The sequence below is a fragment of the Typopeltis vanoorti genome, chromosome 3 (genome assembly GCF_054136105.1).
Source record: "Typopeltis vanoorti isolate ZY-2024b chromosome 3, IOZ_Tvanoo_1.0, whole genome shotgun sequence".
Taxonomy (NCBI): Eukaryota; Metazoa; Arthropoda; class Arachnida; order Uropygi; family Thelyphonidae; genus Typopeltis; species Typopeltis vanoorti.
The window spans coordinates 165,344,629-165,360,702 of NC_143551.1; positions in this window are offsets into that span (position 1 = coordinate 165,344,629).

Here is a 16,074-nt window from a genome sequence, read left to right on the forward strand (position 1 = left end):
CCATGACACTGACATCACTTCCTCCCATTTACCATACCCTATTTGGTTTAAAGTGTCCGACCAATCACGGTACGAATCCTTATCTTGATCTGGTTCATAGTGTCCGACCAATGATGTCATGTTTCCACTGTCACATCCACCTTTTACCCCACCCCTATTTGGTTCATAGTGACCCCCCCCCTACTACTACTACTACTAGCAACAATGTTATATGACAGTGTTAATGGCAGGAATAAACTTTGGCATGGAAATGTTGACAAGCAGAGAATGATTTCAAATTTGCCTTTGCCTGGTTCGGACCTATCGAATGTGTGCAAAGATATAGACATGTACAGGGTGTCCCAAAATTTACACAAGAAGTAATTTTGATAGAAAACACAGGCTTTTAATTAAAAATTGTAATTTCTTATTGATTCATAAAGTATACAGTATAGGGTTATGTATGGAATAGCATATCGGGTAAATGGCCTCAACGGCTTTCCTGGCACATATGCACTCTTTTGTCGAAATTTTCCATGACCGTTTTGCATAAATGTGGCTGAATTTCGTTGATACAGAGCTCAATTTCCTCCTTCAAGGCGTGGGTTTGTTGGCATAAACCTTAGACTTCAAAAAACCCCAAAGAAAAAATTCCAACAGCATTAAGTCACATGATCTGGGAAGCCAATTCTGATCACCAAAACGGGAAATTACACGACCAGGAAATGACTCATGCAGTAATTGCATTGTTTCTCAGGCTGTATGGCATGTGGCACCGTCTTGTTGAAGCCACATGTCGTCCACATCCTTATCTTGCAATTTAGGCACAAAAAACTGGATTATCATGTCGCGATAGCGAGCACCATTAACTGTTATTGCCGCATTTTAGAAGAAGAATGGACCGATGATGCCTCCAGCCCAAAATCCGCACCAAACAGTGACACGTTGTGGATGCATTTGTTTCTGAACAATCACTCGTAGATTTTCTGAACCCCAAATGCGACAATTTTTTCGATTAACGAAGCCATCAAGATGAAAATGAGCCTCATCACTGAAGATGATTTTGTTCGAAAAATAAGCATCCACGTTGTTGTTCCATAATCCATTTAAAGAACGCTCTTTGCTGTGTGTGTGTGTGTGTGCTCCATTTTTAATAACCCTGAACTATCAGCTGTCATGTTGTCTTTTTTTTTTTCTCATTGGCAACACTTTACCGCACAAATGGCGCTAAATTTAAATCTTGCGTGAATTTTGGGACACCCTGTAAAAGGCACTAGAGAAGAATACAGATCTGCAATTCATCCAACTGAGTCAGGTAGATTATTATGTCTGTACATGAATGCTAGGAGTATCAGAAACAGAAGGGTAGTTTCTTGCCTTAGTCAATATGTTTGGACCTAAGATTGTAGGCATTAGTGAGACCTGGCTATCAGAATCATACTAAATGGTAGCAAGTGTAGGGTACAGTATTTTTAGGAAGTACAGTAGAAGGGGGGGGGGCGTGATACTAATGATATCGGAGAACTTGAATCCAGTTAGAGTTGAGACTTATGATTGTAATATTAGTAACTGAATTCTATGTGGCCGTGAGTTTAAAGCCATCTTGTGCGAGGTGGAGTCTAATAAGATCAATTTCATAGTGAGGTATTGTTACAGACCTGGTGGATCGGTTGCAAGTGATGAAGAAATGCATCACCAAATGAAAAGAGTAACATAATGGGAGATTTTAATTATCCAAATATTAATTGGGTAGCAGTAAAATCTCATGAGAATGAAAATAAATTTACTGAGCTGTTCTGGGATAATCTCCTCAAGCGACATGTGACAGAACGAACATGGGGTCAAAGAGTGATAGTTTAAGATAAAAGTTTAGTGTCAGAGGGCGTTTCAGTTAAAGAGACGACTCTTCAACCACTGGTTGGTGACAGTGATCATGTGTACTCACTTGGGAAGTGATTAAGTTTATGAATGTCTTACAAAGTAGGAAAGTAACCAACGGAGTATACTGAGTTCAGGGGAATGGGATCATTTACTGATGGGAATTTTGACAGTGATTGGGAAACATTTAAACAATACATAAATGATGAGATATCAGAATGTGTTCCAACAGTTTGAAGAATAAATAGGGTAGGAATCAATTGTATGTGTAATCGTATTAGAGAGAGATTCATAAGAAAAGAATGGTGTGGAAGGAATACCGTGTGCATAAGGATGATGTTCATGAATATTATAGGCTAGAATATTCACAACTGTTATACAGAAAGCAAAGTGTGAGCATTATTATTATTACATGATGCCTCCAGTGAGTTCAAGGACTCATCACAGGCAGGCACTATACTTTGCCTTGCTAAATATATCTATCCCCACTAGTACTTAATTCTCCTACTATTACACTACTGTTCCCATCATCACCATCAACAGTGTTTGTTTGTAAATTGCATGTGTTCTGAAGGCCGATTTGTTTGTACGCGAGATGAAAAACCCGACTTTACGGGAAAGAAAACCCTGTTACCTTCATATGAGATCGGCTAACTGACCTTCAATTGAAAAAGACCCATATATAAATTCGTTAAAAGCTATCAACCTGGTGTATGTGGCATTGAGCTCTTCTATCTCCTCACTGGATGAAGAAACTCAGCTTTATGAGGACAAGGTATTAGAGCTGTTGCAGAAACTGAATAAGAATTCAGCAAGAGGGACTGATGGGATATCAAAAGATAACTGCACTGAAACGAATGTTCACATGTAAAGATAAAGATGTCATTTTGCCTCTTTACAAGAAATGCAATGTTAACCAACAAATCGATGTGTAGGCTGTGTAGAAGAATGGATGTGAGATTTTTGGAGAACAAAGAGTGTTAATGTTTGGAGTGAGTTTGAGAGAAGATTAAATTTGTACACTATATTTGAATGCGTTTGGGTATCAGGAGTCTTGAAAAACTAATAATTGTCATACCAAATACATAATAACTGATATTGAGTGTAAAGGGTAGAGTATTTTTAGGAATAGACAGAATAGGAGAGGAAGGGTGTGTTGCTAATATCGGATATCTTGTCCAATTAGTGTTGAGACCTATGACTAATATTATTATCATTATTTGTCACCTCTGGGGAGTCCAAGGACTCATCGAGGGAGGGCATCTACTCTACATCTCTGCTTCCACTCCCAATCCACCAGTTGACCGCAACTACACCAACGCCATCTACCGCCGACAGCCACCACTAGTATTTCCAGACAATCACAAACATCCATGCCCACAGCTGGATTCGAACCCACAGCCTCTTGACTGGAGAGGGGACACGCTAACCACTCGGCCAGCCAAGCTGGGCAATATCAGTAACTTTTTCATCTGGTAGTGAGTTTGAAGCCACTTGGTGTGAGGTGGTGGTTAACAAGATCAAATGCATTGTGGGATGTTGTTACAGACCTAGAGGAATAGTTGCTAGGGATGAAGAAATGCATTATCAAATAAAGACAATGGATATGAAAAGAATAATCATAACGGGGGACTTTAATTATCCAGATGCTGATTGGAAAGGAGTAAAATCTCATGAGAAGAATAAAACTGAAGTATTTACTGAGCTGTTGCGAGACAACTTCCTCAATCAGCATGTGAAAGAAGGGACTCGAAAACAAAGAGTGTTAGATTAGATTATAGTTTTAGAGGGGATATCAGTTAAAGATGTGACTATTCTGCTTCTGAGTGATGACAGTGACTTGGGAAGTAGCTAAGTTTATAAATGTTTCATACAGGAAAGGTTACATGCTGAACTACAAAGCAAGAAATTATGACCAATTGAGGAGTATATATACTGAGTTTAGCACAATGGTATTTGGTTGCTGGATGGGAAGAATATCAACAGTGATTGGGAAACATTTAAAATGATGCCATATCAGAATGATATTGCATCATTAAGTAGAGTTCAAAGAATAAATAGTGTAGGAGTGAAATGGATGTGTAATCTTATCAAGCAAGAGATTTGTAAAAACAATCATGCAGAAGAAATCCTGTCAGTGCCATGCAATGGGTACGAGGCGCTCTTGTGCAAAACGTTTTTCAGCGCACCCATAAAATAAGTTTCCATGAAATATTTTTGCAAAACATTTTACTTTGTTAAAAGTACAAAACAGTTTATACATAAAAATAAATTTTATTTAACAGTAGTAGAACATTATAATCACTGAAATTCATTAATAGGGAATTTTTATTAATAAAAATTTTCAAAAATGTTTATTCATTAATAAGAGCCTGTGTAGCTCAGTGGATGTGGCGTTTGCACACCACCGCGCTAGGCCGCACGAAGGAAGTCTTGGTTTCGAGTCTAGTCGGCGACTAGAGGAAATTTTTCTAAGCCTTTTTTCGACCGGTTCCCGAGTTGGTCGATCTCTGGCACGGGCAAGCAGGTTTTTCCTCCCGGAAACTTGGGTTTTTCGTCCTGTAAACTCAAGAAAATCGACCGTAGAACCCACAGTATTTCAGACATTAAATATATTGTGTTAGGGTTAGAGACCACGAGATGGCGGCACATTTGAGCCGTCTCTCTTCACTGCGTACCGCTTAATTAGTGATAGCCTTGGGCCATCTGTCTCTGATGGGTACCAGTGGAGATTGAACTGCCCACTCAGTCTCCAAAGTTAGATAGGGCTAAAATGGCCTCGCCTACTCCCGTATATACGGGAATAAAAAGGCGTTAGCTGATATATAAATATAACAGAATATATATATATATAAATATATATATATATATATATATATATATATATATTATATATATTCTGTTATATTTATATATCAGCTAACGCCTTTTTATTCCCGTATATACGGGAGTAGGCGAGGCCATTTTAGCCCTATCTAACTTTGGAGACTGAGTGGGCAGTTCAATCTCCACTGGTACCAATCAGAGACAGATGGCCCAAAGCTATCACTAATTAAGCGGTACGCAGTGAAGAGAGACGGCTCAAATGTGCCGCCATCTCGTGGCCCCTAACCCTAACACAATATATTTAATGTCTGAAATAATGTGGGTATATATATATATATATATACCCACATTATATATATATATATATATATATATATATATATATATACCCACATTATATATATATATATATATATATATATAAAATCAACTAACGCCTTTTATTCCCTAATAGGGAGTAGGCGAGGCCTTTATACCCTATCTAGCTTTTGGAGACTGAGTGGGCAGTTCAATCTCCACCGGTAGCCAATCAGTCATAATATTCAATCATAATATTATTTTCAATTGATATACAGTAAACCCCCCGAAGTTACGTGGTAGGTGGGTGGGACCAACAAAAAGCGCATAAGTCGAATTCGCGTAACTGTGGGTATAATTTTGCATGTAATTTATATATACAAACATACAATTGGGACCAAAGGTATACAAAAACACCTATATTTTTTAAGAAATATAAACATAAAAAAAGAAAGTTATTTCAATGTCGATGGTTTCATAAAATCTAATAGATTCGTCTGACGGCATAATGTCATTTTCTTGTCACACAAAATTTCTTCATAGCAAGCTAATGATTTTTTTATTCCTTGCCTTTTGCCTAGAGTTCATTCCTCGTTAGAATCTATGTCCTCCAAAATCTGTAAACCTTTCTTTTATGATTGTTCTTACTGTGGATTCCTGTAGATCGAACTTCTTTGCTAGCTCACAAATTTTCATTCCGGCATCAAAATGCTTAATAATTTTCAGTTTTGTTTCCAAAGTCAATGTTTTTCTTTTCTTGCTAGCCGTAGAAGAATCGGACTTGCTTCTTTTGGATAACATTATTTTTCATGTGATAAAATTTTTATCAAGAACATAACATTAAACAATTGCAAGGTTTATAGACTATAAAAATCGTGTATGAATGGAATCCACATGAAACACATCAGTGCTTGTTCACAGCATGTGCGACACTGCCGAATGCGGCTGGCGCCTGAAAGATATGACTAGTGGTGAGGCGTGAAGCGGGACGGGAATACGTACATATATATGAATGGAATCCGCATGAAACACATCGATTACGATTGAGAGTGGCGTAATGGCGGTTGCCAAGTGTTTATATATGTGATCAGTGATTTAAATAGTCGTTATGATTTTCTGAAGAAAAGTTTATTTTGTAAAATATTTGCTACTGATGCTAGTAGATCGATTTGATCTACGGGATATTTATATATAGAGGTAAGTGTTCTTCATTCTGTGAAACATTTACTACCTTTGCTGGTAGATCGACTTGATCTACGGGATATTTACATTGGGCTCTAGGTTCCACTTCTCAAACTTTATTTTAATAGAGTTGTTGCCTTCTGTTAATCATGACAAAACCTCTCAATGATGGCATATTTGAAGAAGTTTACAAAGAATTCCTAAGATTAGGAAAAATTTTGAGCGACAACTGGCCAGGGAAAGTAAAGCTCTTAGATACATTCCCCCATACAGCAGTCACAGAAGATAGGATGGATGATTCTAATGAAGGAAGTATGTTGACTGAACCAGAATCAAGTCACTCCACGAATACAGAGAATGCTGCATCTCAGGATAATACTCCGCAGTTTGTGGAAACCAACACAGAATTTCAAACAGTCAAAAAGAAAAGGAAAATCTCCTCTACTGCAGATACACCCAAAACAGTGGAAATAGAACCAGATAATGTAATTAAAGAAAGGGTACCCCCCAGTCGTCCTAAGGGCCAAGGAGCACTGGACGTCCGTTGCATCCACACTGAAATCTTCAGATATCACCTTCATTAAAGCCACAAACACAGAAGAAGGGATTCGCATACAACCTAAAACATCATCAGATTACAGAAAAATGACCAAACTTCTAGACAACAACAACTTGCCATATCACACTTTTGCACTCAACAGTGAAAAAAATTTAAAAGTAGTGTTAAGGGGAGTAACTGAAACATTACAAATAGAAGACCTCACTGTAGACCTCCAACTTAAGGGATTTAGCCCAATTAAAGTCAGCCGAATGCGGAGAGCTGATAAAACACCCTATCCCCTAATTCTAGTGGAAATAAGCAAAGACCAAAATCATATATACAATCTCCAAACCATCTGTGATCTAGTCATAAAAGTTGAGGCATTGAAACATAAATCAACTACAACCCAGTGCCATAGATGCCAGAAGATTGGGCATGCCCAACGATGCTGCAAGGCCGAATTTCGTTGCGTTAAATGTGGTGGCAAACATGCATCAAATGAATGCCATAAACCTCGTACACTTCCAGAAAAGTGTGCAAACTGCGGAGGACCACACCCTGCAAACTATAGGGGCTGTATAGCATTTCCTGAAAACCAAAAATTACAACTCAAAACCAGTAAACCTCTTCAAGAACAAGCGTCTTCCCATCAAACCATAGTCTCCACAACGGATGGAAGATCGTATGCTGAAGTTACAAGATCGACCTTCCAAAAAGACCCAAAACCAAAGCAGTCACAGCAAACCAACAAACCTATCCTACTGAACATAACAAGCCACTTAGGTGAAATGCTTGCTGAACTCCAACAAACCAACCCAACTCAAGAAGCCAAAGATATCATCTTAAGGCATACACAATCACTCTTTATGGAAATTCTTAATGGATAAATCTAAAAGAAAACCGAAATCATTACAAATTGTTTCATGGAATGCAAATGGTTTATCTGTCAAATTACAGGAGCTGCAGGAGTTTGCAGCAGAAACTCAAGCAGACATCATCCTCATAAATGAAACACATCTTCGTCCAAGTGACAAAATCAGAATCAATAGTTATAGCACTTACCGAACAGACAGATGCTTTTCTAGAGGTGGAGGCACTGCCATCTTTGTGAAAAGTAACATAAAACATAATTCAATAGCAAACCCCAAACAGAACACATGGAAACTACAGGAATAGAAATACATATGGAAAATACAAGCAGCATTACGATATATGCAGCCTACAACCCCCCAAATAAAAAACTCCTTGAATCTGACTTAGAGGTGATACTAAATACAGGCAGAGCAGTGATTATAGCCGGAGATCTTAATGCCAAACACTCAGTCTGGAATAGCAGAAACTCAAATATTAATGGAAGAATACTCAACTCTTACACCACTCCAAGAAATATAACAGTAATAGGACCCACTGAACCCACACATTATGGAGCTACCGGACGTCCTGATGTACTAGATATAGCTATATTAAAAAACATAGCGCACAGCTATCAGATACAAGCAATCAACGACTTAAGTTCTGATCATAACCCCATCATATTACAACTAGGCACCATACAAGATATAACAGAAAACACCACCGCATTTATAAATTGGAAACAACTTCCCTCAGCCTTCCAGGAAAACCTTGGTCCAATACCGCATATAACATCTGCTGAAAATGTAGAAAAAGCAGTGAAGACTCTTGAAAAACAACTGCTGACAGCTATAACGCAGGTAACAAATATAACCAAATGTACACCATCAAATAAACTTCCACAGGATATAAAACGTCTTATCCAAGAGAAAAACAGATTAAGAAGAAAATATCAGAGAACAATGGACCCAGCAGATAAACAAGCAGTGAATAGAGCAACAAACCAGGTTCGATATGCCCTAAAGGACCACCGTAACCAACTCTGGAATAACAAAATTCTCCAATTAAACACAGAGGATCAATCAATATTGAAAATGATGAAATCACTCCGTTCAAAGCGTTTTACATTTCCTCCAATCCAAGGTGAATCTAATGTTGTCTACAACGACGAGGAAAAAGCTGAAGCATTTGCTGACAGTTTAGAAAAACAATGCAGCCCCAATTATATCAATACAGATATAAATTTCATAAGTAAAATTCACACCCAAGTGCGTAAAATAACTCAAAATGCCTCATTCCAGTCCAATAACAAATCCGTATCACCAACAGAAGTAGATGAGATTTTAAGAAAACTAAATAACAAAAAGGCTCCAGGTCCAGATGGAATAACAAATAAGGTACTCAAGTTACTTCCTCGCAAAGGGGTTATGCATCTAGTAGCCATCATTAATGCCATCTTCCGGCTAAATTATTTCCCACAACGATGGAAAATTGCCGACGTTTTCCTAATTCCCAAACATGGGAAAAATACAGTTTCCTGTAAATTACAGACCAATCAGCCTTCTTTCATGCATAGGTAAGATAGCCAAACGTGCTATTCTCACACGGCTTCAAGAGGCAACAGATATCAACCACATAATTCAAGATGAACAATTCGGCTTTAGGAAATATCACTCCACAACGCTACAAATTTACAGTTATCGAACATATAACCCAAGGGTATGAATGGCACCAACACACTGGCGCAGTTTTTCTAGACATCACTCAGGCATTTGATAGAGTATGGCATCATGGACTAATTTTTAAACTACACGAAGTTGGTATTCCATTGCCACTAGTGCTACTTATCAAATCATATCTACACAACAGAAAATTTAAAATAAAACTCAACGGTATCAGATCCACGGAGAGAATCACGGCCGGAGTACCTCAAGGCTCTCTACTATCTCCCCTACTCTTCTCCATATACATGGCAGATCTCCCCAAACTGTCTCCAGCTATCACCGCTCTGTATGCCGACGATACAATCATTATAGCCAGATCCCTCCGTCCACACCTGGCCACAATCAAGCTGCAGAGAGCAGTCAATGAATTGGAGGATTGGTACACCAAGTGGCGTATCGCAATTAATCCAAACAAAAGCTCTGCAGTACTTTTCACCAGACGTAAGGCAGAACCGAATACAAGCATACAAATGTTTGGTAAAATCATCCCTTGGCGCAATTCTACCAAATATCTGGGAATTCATCTTGATAGACGTCTAAACTTCAAGTCACATATGGACAGTGTTACCACTAAGGCAAGTCAGACTATAGCACAGCTATATCCACTTTTGAACAGGAACAGCTTCCTAAGCATAAGCAACAAAATCTTACTTTTCAAATCGGTAATCAGACCGCAACTAACTTATGCCTCTCCAACCTGGGGTCACACGACTAAAAGCAACATCAACAGACTTCAGATAATACAGAATAAATGCCTAAGAATGGCATTTAATGCCCCATGGTTCATCAGAAACATCCAGTTACATCAAGAAGCCAATCTTCCAGATATTAAGACCTACATGACAAACATTGCAGAGAAATTCTTCACAATCACGGATAATCACCCAAATCAGTTAGTTCGACAGGCAGCGGACTACAAGCCCTCAGATCGTTTCAAACATAAGAAACCGAAATCCTCCATCGCAAGAGAAAGCTGATACAGCCTCAATGCTCACAATGAGCGGGTAAATTACCCACAATAATCTCATCACCCACAATCTAAAATCCAGATGAAGGGAAAAAGAGTCAAGGACTCAGTCCATCAACCAATTAAGTTCAATGAAACACATCAGTGCTTGTTCACAGCATGTGCGACCCTGCCGAATGCGGCTGGCGCCTGAAAGATATGACTAGTGGTGAGGCGTGAAGCGGGACGGGAATACGTACATATAAGAAACCGCATAACTCCGGATTATGGCTGTAATTGATAAATCCGTTAGACACTCTCCAGACATTGTTGACCACAAATAATTTTTTATTAGTTTGTTTTGAAAAACTTCTTTTCCTTGATGCTAGGATATCAGTAATGTTAAATAAATAAGCATCACAATCGTAGTATTCGGAAACATGTCGGTTAATTTATTTTCGTATATATAATTTAAAACAACCCAAGGAGCCAACTCTTTTTTAATAAAACATTGCAAAGTTTTTAATTCCTCAAATAGTCATACCACCAAAATCGCGATTGTCGCTGTTTTAAGTGCAAATCTTTACAATGTTTCATTAAATTGTCATCACTCCAATCTTTTAATTTGCTTATAACTTTAAAGTCCTCGCTATGTTGTTTTAAGAGTATGAATCTTTCAGTGACTGAAGTTATTGTCGTGTCTAAAATCGCGAAGAAAAAATCTATTTTAAAATTTTGTTCAGTTGTCTCATCTGATGTTTCGTAACCATTTTTGTTTCTATCAAATGTCTGGAAAAATAGGATCAATATTCAAATCGTTTGCTACTTCTTTTGCAGTTCTAATAATATTTTCAAAGTATTGATCTGTTCGGCAAGTATTTAATTATTGTATAACATAAAGATTTTCTGTAATTTTTCCTGTATCAAATGTCGGATTCTGCATTATTTTGCTTGCAACATTTATGAGACTTAAGATTTCGTACCAAACATGAACAGAGCAAATAAATTTAAACGAATAAATGTTTAAAATTAAGTTGTCTGCCTGAACTCTAGAACTGATATCTTTAGTTTCATCTTCCGTAATATCAAAAAGAGCCTGATAAATTTCCTTGATATTATTTTTAAGTCGCTTTATTGCTTCTACTCTACTTTCCCACCTAGTAGCAGAAAGTAGTTTCAAATTTAAAACACGAATACGTTTTTTTTTAATATAGCCCAACGCTTCACAGATATTGAAAAATAATCATATAATTCCTTTATTACTTCCAAAAAATTTAGTTTCACAGGATATCTTAGCTGCATCATTAACTACCAAATTTAATGAATGAGCAGCACATGGAATAAAAAAAGCCCTTGAATTTATTTCAAGGATTTTTTCTCAGTCTATTATGTTTTCCTCATATATTTGAACAGTTATCATAAGCTTGGCTATGTAAATCGGAAATGTCAATATTCAATAATTTTAAATTTTTTATAAATTGAAATAGTCCTTGCCCAGTGGTACTACAGGTTGAAAACCCAAAACAATTTCACGAATTTCTGCTTTATTTTGATTAACAAATCTAATAACAATAGATAATTGTTCTGTGTGGCTTATATCCGGAGTAGTGTCAAGAATTAATGAATAATATTTCGCCTCTTTAACCATTTCTAAAATTTTTTGTTTTATAGCTTCAGAAATTATACGGATGATTTCATTTTGTATTTTATCACCTAAATAATGAATAATGTTCCTTTTTGGTGATGTTTGGATGCGATGCAAGTGTTCTGCCATTATCGAATCAAATTTAGCGACAGTTTCTACTAACTTTAAAAAATTGCCGTTATCATTTTCAAAGTTTTTGTGAAGAACCTCTAAAAGCTATACACAGGCTTGATAAATATTGTATTATGTAGATTAACTGTTCTATAACAGATTGCCAATATTTTTTGTTTTGTATAAACTTTGTTGTGTGCAATTAATAATGCATTTCTTAATCAACATTTTAAGTTCACTGTATTTTGAACAGTTTATAATGTGCGTGGAACTTGTCTCATGTATTTTTAGTATATGACTCAACCTATAATTTAAAATATTAATTAAAATTAAATATCTATTTCATTTGAATTTATATGTTCATGTAAACAAAAAATATGATTTATTTTTAAATTTTGGTTCTCTACAGATGTCAGACGACACACTCATCAATTTCATTTGATCCAAATGCAATATCAATGTTTTCTTGTTGCTTACAGCTACTTGTATTTGCTATATTGCTCTCTTTTGGGTGTTTTATAAATCCAATCTTTAACCAATGATCAATACGTAAGAATTTGAAAGCAAAAAAAAAAAAAAAAATACTATATTTACTCGAATATAACTCTAACTTTTTTCCCAAGACTTAAAAATCGTGTTGCGAGATACGTGCGGGAATTTTCGGAAACTAAAGTTTTCAGAAAAAAACTGAAAATGGTGCAACTTACCAAGAAGCTCCTACTTGCTATCACTACTTTTGGCATCGAGAACAGTTTCTTTGTGTGCATCGTCAAAGTCATCTCCCAAATAGCGTCATCTTCTTTCCCATTATTTCAAGCAAAAATTACCAGTAATTTACAAGACTTGAGATACGTAGAGCAGCGAAGAACTGCATATGATTGGTGTGGTATTAACACAAGATTGTGCGAGCCAAAGACAAATCAGTATTTCAACAGTTGAGTTGAAATGCAAATTCCATATCTGAAACACATTCACTATATATTTCTTAGTTTTAACACGTTAACGACTGGGGTGGGGTCAAGCAAAACCATATGTTCACCGGCAACATATGGTTTTGCTTGGTCTATACAGGTTTCTGTTGGAGAGGGGATGTGATTCATTAGTTAGTGCCATTTTATCCTGGTTGTCTCTAATTGCACTGTTTGTTAAAAAAATACGACTCCTTTAATTATGCATAGCCGAAAATTGCCACGTACCCCCGGGGGTACACATACCACACTTTGAGAAACACTGGTCTATACTATACAGCAGTTTCTGTTGGAGGGGAGATGTGATTCATTAGTGTTTATATTCCCAGCTGTCTCTAATCGCACTATTTGTTGAGAAATATATTACCCAGTCTGCAAATGTCTGTGAACCTTATTCAGTGACAAGATAAAACTAATTGTTTTTCGTGTTTCTGCAGTATAGTTGTTGTGGAAGGCATATTGTTTACTGCAGGAAGCGAGTTATTGCTCCAATGTGAAAGTCGGAGCGACAGTGACTCACAATTTGAGTAGAATTCATTCATATAATTTAATATTTATATATATATAGACTATAAGTTTATGAAATTCACATCGTATGATACTTTATGGGTTGTTTCCTTAAGTAAGTGGGTTCTAAAATGTTTAGTTTTAGTATGTATGACTAATTTTTTTATTAATAAAATATAATAAGCACATATTTAACTGTCAATGGGAAATGGCTGCCTTTTTATTCGGTAAACTAAGCGCTGCATTTTTGTAAAATATCTTGCTGTAATATAGCTGAACAAGCACCCTTATTAAGCAGCGCCGTGAGGCAGGCTGCCTCTATGCTACACTCTGTCGATGGTACTGGGCAAAGCACAGCATACGAATGAATTCACGGTCTGTCTTAAACTAACAATTTCCACTAAAAATATGATAAATAATCGAGAATATTTATACAATTTTCACCGAGTTGATACTTACTCTGTGAAATAAATTCTATGCTAATATTGATAACGTTTCACTTCAAACAAATTATAATAACTGGTGATGTATTAAGTTAAAAATGTTGTCAGATTATTAAGAATTCATAATAATTTGTAATTGTGTAATTTATATAGTACGATATAATTCAATACGAAAATTTATATATATATATATATATATATATGTTACCGCTAAAGTGCAGAAATCAGTTATTCTGCAGATTATCTAGGTATTGTGCAGATTAACTACGGTGATCCGTTAATGTGCGGAAAATTGTTTCATTTCTCAAATTACCTAGGTAATCTGCACATTACCTACTAGGAACTCGTTAAAGTGAAAATAAGATCTTTGCTGGAACAACAGCAACGTTTCTGTACGCTTAAATTAACATAATGTTATTTATTTATTTTTCGATATCTACAGAATCAAGTTAATACAATCAACAAATTAGTTGATAGAATCAATAATCAATCAATTAATATAATACAAGGAATCAAACGGTTTAAAATATTATTACAATTAAGAAAAAAACATGATAAAATTATGTTTACTTATTAAAAAACCAAACTAAAAGTGGAGGGAGAGGGGGGCAGGAGTAGGGAAAGGAAATGAGAGAAACAAACTTTTGAACTTTAACAATACAGAAGCCGTTAATGTGCACATTACCTAGGTAAAATGCGGAAATCTCTTGATTCCGCACGTTAACGGAGCAAATCAGTTAATCTGCAGATTAGCTAGGTAATGTGCACATTAACGGTTTTCGCACTTTGGCGGTAACATATATATTTTATTATTTCCCATGGTCAAATGGCACCCCCATTATCTCAAAGACCCTTGTGTGGGGCACAACTGCCCGTTGCGGTCCTGAATACTGTGTGCATAAGGTCTATTATGAAATTTAAGCAGCAGGCCAGGAAGAGTCATAACTGTTGTATGGAAAGCAAAGGTCTGAGTGTGAAAAAAAATCTGGCTCCGCAAGTAAAGACAACCCAAAAGAATTCTAACATTATTCTGCAAGTAAAAGAAAGAATGAATCAGAAAGGACTCTACTAAAGGCAGATGTATGATGGTGACTGATGCAGAAAAGATTGCTCAACTAATGAGTAGCCATTTTGCTAAAAGCTGTCAACCTGATATATGCAACATTGAGCTTACTGCTACCTCTTCAATGTATGAAAAAACTCGTGTACGAGGAGGAAGTACTAGAGCTGTCACACAAACTGAATAAGAATTCAGCATTAGGGAGTGATAGAATCCCATCAGCACGGATGCTAAAAGAGTTCCGGTTGACAGCTTTTAGCAAAATGGTCTTCGATATAACAAAAAATTTCATCATCTGAAATGCTATAACACCCATTCAAAAGTTTATAGACCTCTATCATATCACCCCTCTTTCTGTTGTTAACCAGTCTGCTACTAAAGGTAAAGTCATGTTACTAAAGCCATGCACTTCAGTGACATCAGATATTCAATGTCATATTATATTGGTGGAATTATGTTAGAAGAAACTGATTAAGCTAGGTATTTTGGAGTTTTAGTAGACAGAAAGCTGAAGTTCCATATAGCAAAGCTTGCAAATACAACTCAGAGGATAACTGCAATGATGAAGCAAACTTTGACATATAGAAATAATGATGTCATTTTACCTCTTCACTAGGCCTTGATAAGATCTCACTTGGACCATTCTGTACAGGTCTCGTTTCCTGGTGATTCTGATATAGTAGAGAGAGAAAGAGTGTGTGTGTGTGTGCAAAAGAATATGTTAAAAATGACTAAGGATTGTGGAATACTGATTATGAAGACATTGAGAATTTGTAGGCCACAAACACTAGCAAACAGGAGAAAGAGGGGTAATATGATTGAGACTTATAAACTTCTGAAAGAGTCATGCAGGATTTCATTTTATGGAGGGTGGAGAAAGGACAAGACAGTGTCCTAGGAAGATGAGAATGAATGCTCCCAAGAAGGGAGTGAAATCTAGATATTTGCTTTCATAGAGTGGTGCATGATTGGAATGGACTGCCATTGGATGTTTTGTGTGCAAGTAGTGTGAATGAAATCAAGAACATATATGATTGTTGGTGCCTATAATATGTGGCCTACCTCAATGAGTCCCTGACACCCTCTAGGTCTCTTTATTTAACTATTAAACTTTC